General features: G+C 40.4%; 1 protein-coding gene across 4 annotated transcripts in view; it reads left to right on the forward strand.

Moving 5' to 3' along the window:
• The window catches only part of RBMS1 (RNA binding motif single stranded interacting protein 1), a 157670-nt gene extending 148097 nt beyond the window's left edge, over positions 1-9573 (forward strand). For 3 of the 4 annotated variants that reach the window (XM_048310380.1, XM_048310382.1, XM_048310383.1), the window contains exon 14: positions 1029-2130. The gene's annotated coding sequence lies outside the window, so the exon portion shown is untranslated. Of the gene's footprint in view, positions 1-1028; positions 2131-6521 lie in introns of those variants that run through there. The other variant, XM_048310381.1, reaches the window with a different exon arrangement.
• The last annotated feature ends 1388 nt before the right edge of the window (positions 9574-10961 follow it).

Below are 10961 nucleotides of genomic sequence, written 5' to 3' on the forward strand. Positions count from 1 at the left end.
AACATGCTGGTACTTGTCTTGTTTCAGACAGGTGAAGGGGAGGGAATTGGCAGTTATTTGGTGCCCTAAATACAGGGAACACTGCGCTCTCTTGATTGTTGTGGCTTTTTTACTGTTGTCAAACTGAAACTTCTTTCTAAATGCACATGCAGCATTTTTGGGAAAGTCAATATCCATGTTCCCATAATTTGAGGGGTAAATTACAACTAGCACATTTGCATGAGTGGATGCAGTCAATCAGAAATACACCGCATCTTTCCTCTGGCAGCTACATTTAATAACTTTACAGCTTCTTTTCAAAAAGTTGTTCCTATGTGAAAAATAGTCAAAAGGACTTGAAAAAAAAAACCAAACCTGTTTTTTATGCACCTACAAATGTACAAGCCTTAAAATACCAAACTTTGCCTTCCTTTGAAAAGTTAAAAAATTGTCTAAACTTTTTTGTCATTAGCTGGGTATTTTTTTAAACCCATGTGGCAATATAAGCCAGTACATAAAAAACTCTGCCTTCTAATTTGATGAACCCTGACCTGCTGTTCAGTATTATCATCAGGGAGGCACAGTAGCTGTGTCTGTCTTAGCTGTTGTACGTAGCCTCCTTGAGGCTGCACCAAAAGAAAGTTATTGTTCCTTTTCCAGAGATTAAAAGCCTCGGAGATGCCACAGGAGTACAGGAGTAGCACCCTCAACCACTTTTGGTCAATTTAAAAGGAACAACAACAAAACAATAAAGAAGGGAAGAGCTTTGAGTGCAGCCTCAGTTCCCCCTGGGAGCTCTGTGTGCTGAGCATTTGTTAGAGAGAGAGGGGGAAACACAGCACTGGCTCTGTCTGGGTGGAGAGCCTTATCCTGGGAAGGGCCAAGCACCTGCAGTGCCGCCTGTGTTGCTTCTCAGGGGGTATGCTCGGATTCATTTGGCTTCTCACAGCTGTCTAAAGTAGGAAATTATTTAGTTTTGTGGACAGCTACATTAGAAAAAAACTGTGTGATTGTAACTCTGCTCTAGCTCTGACCTTTCTGTGTTACAGATGTCCAGTGTTGACCTGGCCTGGAGAAGGGTGCAAAGGCTGAAACAATCATGGATTTTACTGATCAATTGTGCTTTAGGAATTATTGACAGTTTTGCACAGGTTCTTGAAAATGTTATTTATAATGAAATCAACTAAAACTATTTTTGCTATAAGTTCTATAAGGTGCATAAGAAAAACCTTAAATTCATCTAGTAGCTGTTCCCATGAACAGGTTTATTTTAGTAAAAGAAAAGTTTTTATCAATTGTTATGACGCAAAAAAAAAACCTTCAAATTTCTGGGTATGCACAGATGACCACGAAGACTTATTCACGTGCATGACAGAATTTGTGTTTTGGTTTATTTTTATTTTGTTCGTTTCTTTTATTCTTTTTTTTTTTTTTTTTTTGTATGAAATGGATTTTCTGAAGTTTAAAATAGTAAAACATCTAAGACGATGTTCTGTGCTTGCAGTGTGTGAATGTTGCTTTAGTGCAGTGTTGCAGTTATAGTGTCTGGTCTCTTAGCTTTCTGTTTTTCTTTTAATGTAGTGTGAAGTGTCTTATCCTTTTCTATAAATTCCAATTTGCCTTAAATCTTTCAATGCTGTAGCTGTTTCAGTAAGTAGTCCAAACTAATGGTGTAGAATGCTTTGACCAAATGAGCTGGTCTATTATGCCTTGTAAAACAGCAGCATAGGGCTTTTAAAGGTAGTCAATAAAAATTGCTGAAAATTTGGCTTTTTTAATGTGTAGTAAGTGTTTTTAATGATTTTTTCACATAATATGTAAGGTAGTGAAATGCAAGAGGGGAAAAAATGTTTTGTGTGAAACACATTTTCTGACTGGGGAAATTTTAATAGTATAAATTGTTTGTAAGGCCATATGCCAATAGTTCCCTCTGGTAGTTTGAATGATTTAGGAACTCTGCTGTATGATGCAATGTAAAATCTTTTTTTGCCTTTTTTCAGAAACTAACTTGATGTTCTAGTTTTAGCATAGGTAGAGTAGGGAGTTTGGGGTGGAGATATCACCGAATGTTTTTGTCCTTCCTTTATACTAATGATAGTGCTTTAGGATGAGGATTGTGCTGAGACTTAGCAAACAGAAAAGTTGCTATTACAGCAAAATGGCAAAAGCTAAAGGATTCGTTTTCAAACATACGCTGAGATTTAAGTAGAAGCATAATTGATTGGGTACTAGCTCTCTATAGTAGGTAAATAAAAATAAAAAGACTTGGCACTTTTAAAAGGTAACTTTACCAAAGAACAAAGAGCCAGTAACCAATAATTCTGATTTGTCTCAGCATTGCGTCTTCTGTACTCTTTATTTTTGCCGGACCAGTTTGCGGTTAAGAGAATGTGCCTTTTTTGTACATTTGCATTTAGGTTTTATAATTTTAATTGATGTATGGACACAAAAGCATGAAGGAAGACTTGGATCCAAGCAGTGCCACACTTTACATCATCACTACAAGTGTTAAGTGTAAAGAAAACCAATTTTGAAACTATGAAATTCCTGATTCATAAATACACAGTTATTTGTACTTCACATATTAGATAATTCACTGCTACTAAAGCTCTTTATTACAATTGCATATGTTTTAAATCGAATGATAAATTAAGTTGTCTTCCAAAACTGTGTACTTCTCTGGTCAGCTGTATATGATCAGTTATCTACCTCAAAGTTTATTTCCTTTTGTATTGGGACAGGTTGCTGGCCCTCCCTGTTTCCACAGACCAAATCATCCTAGCTCGGGAGCTAGGGCTAAGCAGTTGTTTCTTTCAAGTATTTTTTAGTTTTTAAATTTTGTGTGAGTATTGGAGTATAGATGTCGGTGACATTTCATAGTTTCAAAAGTAAATTGCTGCTCTGAGAAGTGTAGATTCTAGTGAAATGCATAGTCATAAGAGATGTGTTTTTGTTTTTTCTTTTTTTAAAAAGTTGTGGTATTATTGGTTCTATGCTCCCTGGAATATTACTGCTTTGTAAAAGTCCAGACTTCCTGCAGCACCTTGCCTGTATTTGGTAACTTTCCAAACCTGGATCTCTCACTACTTGCTATTTTTGCATTAATTAAAAACTGCAGTATGATAGCTGGATTAGAGGGAGGGAAGAGTTGCTGCCAGAAATGTCTGAACTAAGTGCCATACTCATTGTCTGGGTAAGATTTGGGAAATTTAACCTCTGTACATAAAGAAATAATCAGTTACTTAAACATCACATAGTAGACAGCCATTAAATTATAAAAAATTAATTTATGAAGAAAGACCTTTTGTACAGATTGAAAAAAAAAAAGATTTTCATAGAGATATCTATATGATCAAGAGAGTTAATTTTTTATTTTTGTTTTACTAGTGCCACAAACTTGCCAGTGGTAACTTATTTGTCCGGTTCAAGATAACTCTGTAGTTTTGTTTCCTAGGACTTGTTGTTAAACGCCAAAAGACATTTTTGAACTGTAAATTTGATTAGATTGTTAGCTTTTTCTGTTTTATTTCTTTGAAAACTTTTGAATAAAAAAGATCCAAAAAAACAAAAATGCATCGTCTTTTTCCTTCAGACCTTCCTTTATTGGGGGAAAACCCAAACAGGCTATGGTAAAACTTCTGCATTTATTTTGAAATGTTTGGAATTGCTTTTTATTTGACAGCCTGGGTTTTTTTCTCCTCTATCTTTCGTCAAAACTAAATTTTAACTCTCTCACGCCACACTACAAAGTCACTAATTCTTTCAGACAAAACAGGAAAAGATATGTGAAAAATATATAATGAAATGTCTGGTTTGGATGCAAGAGCTCCGTTCTGCTGTGTGTCAGCCCACACAGGGAGTTGTGTGTAACCAGGCTTGCGTGCTGTGGCTGTAAATGCCATTTTCCTGAGGTAAGGTTGGAGATGGAGGGTGACTTTGGTAGCTCATGGCACTGGATTGCTGCCTTCAAGGGCTTTTGTCTTCCCACGTGTGCTGGTGTTGGCTGGAATACCCAGTTCTGCAGAGCAGAGGTGATAGTTTACTGGCATTCAAAGAGATCTCCAGTGTTGGCCTTCCAGCTGCAATCTTTAAGCCCTTTATTTCTTTAAAGGTAATCTTTGATTTTATTATTCTTTTGGCAAGATGGTGTGTATCAGGTAAAGGACTGCTCTGACCAAAGTAAGGCTTGGGAAAGCAAGAGGGGAAAATTCAAACTCTTGTGTCTCCTCAGCCAAATGCTTTAGCAACTGCTTGGTCTTGACATGACTTTGAGTTGATGTGCGTGGCAGGAGACGGGCTCTGGTCTAGCCTTGGGCACCCCAGGGTGTGCCCAGCAGCAGAGACCAGGGCTGGGTCATCCAGAGGGCTCCTGCTCCCTGCTACAGGAGCTGGATAGGATAGGCAAAGGAGAGGCTTGTTAACGCCAGGTTGTGCTGCGCTGGAGAGCTCTCCGCAGCTTGGGAGGCAGTTCTTTCCATTGCACACCTGGCTGTGAGGGATCCCAGGCAGCCTGCTGGGAATGACAGGTGGGGGCATGCTGCTGGCAGTGCACAGCCTGAGCTTTCAATCATGCCATACTCATGCGAGATATTGAGAATAAATATGTTTCCGGGGGAGCTGGCAAAGTAACTCACCTGGAGGATGGGAAACTTCATTTACAGTTGCTTATGCAATGAAGACATCCTCAACAATGATGGTACTAACTGACCCGAGGGAATGGCCTGAAGTTGTGTCAGAGGAGGTTTAGGTTGGATATTAGAAGGAGCTTCTTCACCCAAAGGGTGGCTGGGCACTGGAAGAGGCTCCTTTGGAAGTGGTCACAGCACCAAGCCTGACGGTTCAGAAAACATTTGGACAATGCTCTCAGGCACATGGTGTGATTCTTGGGCATGACCCTGTGCAGGGCAGGGAGTTGGACTCGATGATGCTTGTGGGTCCCTTCCAAATCAGCATATTCTGTGATTCTGTGATTAATGGAGAGAAAAAACCGTCACACTGTGTTACTAAACACTCAACTCCTGTAACCATTTTGGGGGTCATTTTAAATATTGGTCCAGTATGTTGCCTGTCCCAAATGCAATGCATGAGAAGATGAATACAGAAAACTTTAAAACTTTAAAAGGGTTTTTGATGAACATGAATACTATTCATGTTCATCACCATACTGAATTAAACTCAGATTAATAAGCATTCATTTTAAATTAAGTATGAATACTCCTCACAAAAGCTGTATGTAAATAGAATAATATAGGTTGGAAATGGTTTTGGCTCTCTATTTGCTTTTCTAGTTATCACTATGATAAACTTAGTTCACTTGTATATTTGATAAGAATTAATGCTTTTTTCAGGTTAGTACCTTTTGCGTGATCTAATAAGGTTGTGTGTATCATTCCTATCAGGCAGTCTGCAGTAATACAATGTCTTTATGTAATATACTTTTATTGTATATAATAAAACTCAATACCAACTAGTTTGTTCAAACATTGACTCCATCCTCTTGCATGCAACCTGTTTTGAACTCTACTTGCAAACCTGCTGTTAATAATTTTTTTTAACCTATTAACAAATATGGGTATCAGATTCATGTAGGATGATGGTGTACCAATATATGTTTTGTGCAAGATCATGTGCCAACCCTGTTGTTCGTTGGTTGTTAGTGATTGCAAAGTAGCCTTTCTTTAGGCACTGAACATAATCTTTTCTTTTCCTCTATTTTCTAAATTAACTACTCTGGGCAGGTGCAAGACAAGTGCAAGCAATGCATTAACAAGCAGTATAACCAAGTACTGTTGACCAACTGAGCCCTGCTAAATCTTGGGCTAGAACGGTTGTAGTGTAAGTCAGAGTAGTCTAAAACACTACTATGTGTTAGTTTTTAATGAGAAAAAAACCCAAACTAGTAAGTGCTGTTTTGCTCTCCCCTTCCAGCTTTAATTTATGCCATGGTACCTCCACCATACTAGACAAAATCGATGATTGACTAAAACTGTGCCACCTAATTTTCCACAGAATCATCATATCAGAAATGCATTTGATGTGCCAGAATATTTATATGGGTTTGTACTCCTACTCCTCCTGTGCGTACTTCCTGCGCTTGTTCCTTTTGCTGTGATCAACCACTCCAAAATTTTTTGCAAACTTCCACATGGGTTGGAATAAGATACTCAATCTATCCTGTCCAGCAGTGTCTTGTGAAAGCCGCTGTGTTATTTGGTGGCATTTAAGACATGTGTTACCTTCCAAACGCTTGCCACACTGATGTACTCTTTCAACTGTGAAAGATCATCTGTATCCTTCCCCCGCCAACAAATTCTGGCGTTGATTAACCAAAACAAATCTGAGGCTTTTGGCTTTCAGACTCAGTCCATTAATTCTATCCAGAATAGGGGTTAGGATATACAAAACCTATTCTGTTTGGCAACTTCTCCTCCAGTGACTAAGAAAAGCCAAGCTGATGTCAGAACAGCAAAGATTTACAGTGTAGTGATCAGAGGGAGGGTGTAAAAGCCTGCATGTGGAATGAGTCAGTCTTCCCTTTTCAGGACAGCTCTAACCACATCTACCATCTGAGGAATCTGTGCAGCCCTCTTCTGTAGTAAAGAAGAAATCGTATCACAGGAAAATACTACTGGATTTTTTTTCCATGTCCAGGAAGAAAGGCCAGCTTCTTCACAGGCAAGCTTTAACTGTTCAAGTTATCTTGCCTTTTTCAACACTATCCCCTCACTCAGTACCTACATCAGTGGTGTTCTGAATTCCTCTGTGTTATGTTGGTCTCCCTTCAGCTGAATAAACTGACCTCTTTTGACAGCTTCAGTGCAATACAAAGGGATTTTTGGAGAGCTGAAGGAATGAAGGTATGTGGCACCCTAAAGACTTCCCGCATGCACGCTGCAGGTGTTTGGGTCAACCTGCTCAGGCAGCTTTCTAAGTAGTGTTATTGTTCCAGAGCCCCACATGCAAGCATTACCAAGGGGAATAATATTTGTAAAATGGTTTCTGCACATGCACTCCACTGATGTTAAAGAAGTCACCTGCAGTAGAAATTTTCCCAAGTATTTTAACCACCTTTAATGCACACACAGGAATGATGGTTTCAGGCAATGTCTATGAAGCACTTAAGGGTAATGGAATAAAGCAATGATTTACAAGAAGCCCAAGATAAAATACTAGTAAATTTTATGTTTTGGTAAGTAGTTTTAGCTTTTTCCAAGTACAAATAGAAAATTACTTTTCCTTTGTGTGCTTCAGCCTTTTCCCAATGGGAAATACTTTCATACCAATGAGAAAACACTACTAATTTTCTTTTTTCCTTCCAGTGAATGTAAAAAATCCTGAAAATGTATTTACAGGTATTTGTTACCAGCTTGGTTTTGCATCAGTTTGTTCTGGTATCTTTAGCCAGTCTCAAAGATAATCTGTACGCAGAATATACATAACTAGGCACACTAAGCAGTTATTTATTGACCAGCCCACAGCAAAGAAAGGATTTCCCAAGCCATTGGGCTGAGCATGAGTCTGCTCACCCAGCAAGGTACCAGCAGTGGCTTTGCTGGCCAGGCAGACATTGGGCAGGAGGGGAAGAGTCAGTCCCTGCAGCTCCCAGGAGCAGACCCTCAATATTGGCACGTTTCTATCTTCTGCCAAGCTCCGTCAGGGCCCCTGTCATGGGTGCCTTGCCCCAACAAACTAACTGACCTGATGCTTCCTGACTTGCCTTGCTCTTTTCTTCCTTTAGATTTTATACTTCTTCAACATTGCTGCTTTCCTTCCTAAACCCTCGAGCTCCTGGCAGTCTGGTCCCACTAGCTCTACCTCTGTCTGTAATGTTACTTTTCTTACCTCTGCAGACTTTCTCACAGCTTTTTTTCCAGCACTCTGAGCAAGGTTACACAGCTGGGCTGGATCAGAGTTGGACCCTCGTGCGCAGGGAGCTGTGGAGAGGGAAGGGAGGCACAAGACAGGGGCTGCAGTAAGGGCTGACATACTCCAGGTCTTCCCTGAGTCAGGAAAGCATTCAAATGCAGTTGGAGGAAGGGATATTCAAAGAGCTCCAAGTGTTGCTGTCTTTGCCAGAACAGAATGAAAACTAGATTTCAAATAGCTCTAAGAGAGGCCAGTGCAGCTCAGTAGAATGAAATGCTCCAGAAGTCAGCAGCTGCATGGATCGTCAGCTCCTGACCTCCTTCAGCCCTGCTCTGCTCACTTTCCATACTTCAACAAGTTCCAGCTGCCAGTAGGCAGAGGGTTCTGACGTGAGTGGGAAGGAGGCAGCTCATTAGCAACCCACAGGCTTCACACAGCAAAAAGCCCCTTTGCCACTTGTGCATTCAAGCAAGTCTCTGTGCCCTGAGCTGCAGAAGTTACAGAACACAGCCAGCAGTAGGGAAGTAAGCTTGTGCAGAAGAGTGGGAACATTTGGGTTTAAGTTGTTTCTAGGTAAACTATTCGTATTTAAGATTGGTCTAGCTCTGTCTTTACTGTGGTATGTCTAGAAACAGCTTTACCCTCTATTTTAGGGTGAATTTTGTACAAAGGTGTTGAAAATCCAGATTTCAGTTATGAAAAAAAAAAAAAATAGGCAGTTACAGAAATTCCTCTCCTAAAAAGTATTTTGCAGATGAAACTAGCCAGTCATCTCTGGAAAAACAATTCAGGACAAATCATACCAGTCTGTGTATTACAGTCCACATATGCACAGCTCATCTCTTCCAAGTGGGGATCACCTGATCAGCCCTGCAATGCATGGTGCTGCCCTGTTTCAAGCCTGCAATTAATTTCCTAAGCAATGTTGTGCTACATCAGCAGAGCCAACAGCTGGAGCTGGCCTCGTTTAACTGGACTCACAAGGTGAGTGAGGGGTGCAGAGCCCCGGGCTCCAAGGGATGCTCTGTGCCACCTGGGACTCGGGCTCTCTCCGCTGCTGCCGCTTTTGGCTATTGGTTCTCTCGGGGGGACAGAAAGGGCAGAGCCCAGAGCCCCCCAGCTGTCCCACAGCTGCTGATCTCACCCAGGAGCTTAAATAACAGCTCCTGGTGCAGCCACCAGAGGGCATCGGGATAAACCGAAATAATCCCAAAAGGTAAACACGCATTCATAGCGTGTCATTATGGAGTGCTTACAGTTACCTGTTATTAAAAGCAAAACCTCATCCTGCCTTTGCACAATACAATGCAGGTGCTCACATTTCTGGTAATGTGTTTTTAGTCCTTATTAACGTAACAATAGGGTTGTCTTTACTAGAGAAAAATTAAAGCTAATTTTCTTTTGGTTAATGAAACATGCAAGGATGCATTCAGTGCACAGCAGGCGAGGGGAAGAAAAGAAAAAAATCTAATAGAAACCACAACGTCACCAGAAACACAAGAGTTCCATGAAAGATCAGGGAGAATTGGTAAGTAGCTTGTAGGTGACAGACAAACACAAAAGGAGACAAACAGCAAGGGAATTCTGGAGAAGTCAAGCAGCCTGCAAAGGTTCAACCCAGACCAGAGTTAGAAATCTTTTTCCCATTAACTCAAAGCCAGTCTATTTTCATATACTCTTGGGAGCATCCGTTTTATTATTGTTATATCTTTGTAAGAGCCATGACAATTGAAAGCGTATTCATTCCAAACACAGTGTAAAACAAACAAATACCTTTCTACTTCTCAGGAAGTAGATAAAGCTGTGAAAGTAAATTGGTGTCTTGGGGGCTAAATAAAAAATCTGTACTACAAACCAAAATTATTCTAAGTATCTAAAGTGATATAGAAAAGGCAGGTCATTTTTGCAAAGTGCATTCAAGAAAACCTTTCAGTGATCATTAAAGAGAGCTTCTTACATATCAATCCAGATAACTAATACAGATGTGGCAAGTGGGAGAAGGGGCCCACAGAAATGGATATTTTTGCTGCTTGTCTCTATGTGTACAGCTTGAATCTAATGAATAAATTAACCATAACTTGCAGAGGATGTTAGTGCTTCAGATCTCAGAAGCTTTTTGCAGCATCCCTTTTGGTCAGGGAGAATCATGTAGCCAATGTGTTTCAGACTATTGTGTTCCCCTCTGGAACCCCTCTGGGTCCAGGTTCAGCTGGACACAGCCTTGGCCTTCATCACCAGTGCCTGAGGCCAGTGGCTCTGACCTGCACAGACTTGCTCTTAGATGTGGACTACAAGAAGCATTTGTTAATCTCTGCCAGGGATTTTGTCAGTCTTCAAAGTAATTAGATGATTCACCTCTGGACCAGGCCAGATTGCTGTATCAGGCACAATAAAAGACCCAAAGAGCAATCAGAACAAGTAGGACAGTTCACAGACAGTTGCAAATAAAAATACTGTAAGTCTGGAAATATAAAGTATTTCTCTGTTTTGCATACACCCTAGCTTTAGGCTAAACAGTAATAGACTTGAATTTCTGGAAAAAGATCTGATCCAGGCATGTGCCTGCAATTTTTAAGGATTTTTTTTGGTGTTGAATGAGGTTTGGGGAGGAAAAGACACGATTTCTGCCCCCACCCCCCCGCCCCCGCCCCAGTTTCAGACCTGAAAGTTTTCCTTCCCTGTGTGTGGCTTGTTGGGATTTTCTTTTTGTTTTGGCTTGGTTTTTTGGTTTTTTTCTTTGCAGTCTCAAGTACTTGTGATTATCTTCTTTTGGCATCCAGCTCAGTGTCAGCATGACTATGTTTGTCACAGGTTTTATATGCTGCTGCAAGCAGGACTCAAATTAGGATTGGTGTGACCAAAGGACAATAGCTCTGCCAACAAGACAGACTTTTTTTGATCTAACTAGCAGATGCTCTGCTAGCGTCTCTCACTTTTTTGCCTCTCTCTTGCCTAAAGGACTGAAACCAGCCTGTCAGTGTGATCGTACTCGGGGGAGCTACAACTGTTTGCACAAGATCTGAATCTAGCCTAATACCTCCTTTAATAACTACTTCCAACAGCTACTTGTGAAGGCTCTGGTGTAAACTCCATTTAATATATCATAGCTTTAAAGC

This window comes from Corvus hawaiiensis, chromosome 7 (assembly GCF_020740725.1).
Source record: "Corvus hawaiiensis isolate bCorHaw1 chromosome 7, bCorHaw1.pri.cur, whole genome shotgun sequence".
NCBI lineage: Eukaryota > Metazoa > Chordata > Aves > Passeriformes > Corvidae > Corvus > Corvus hawaiiensis.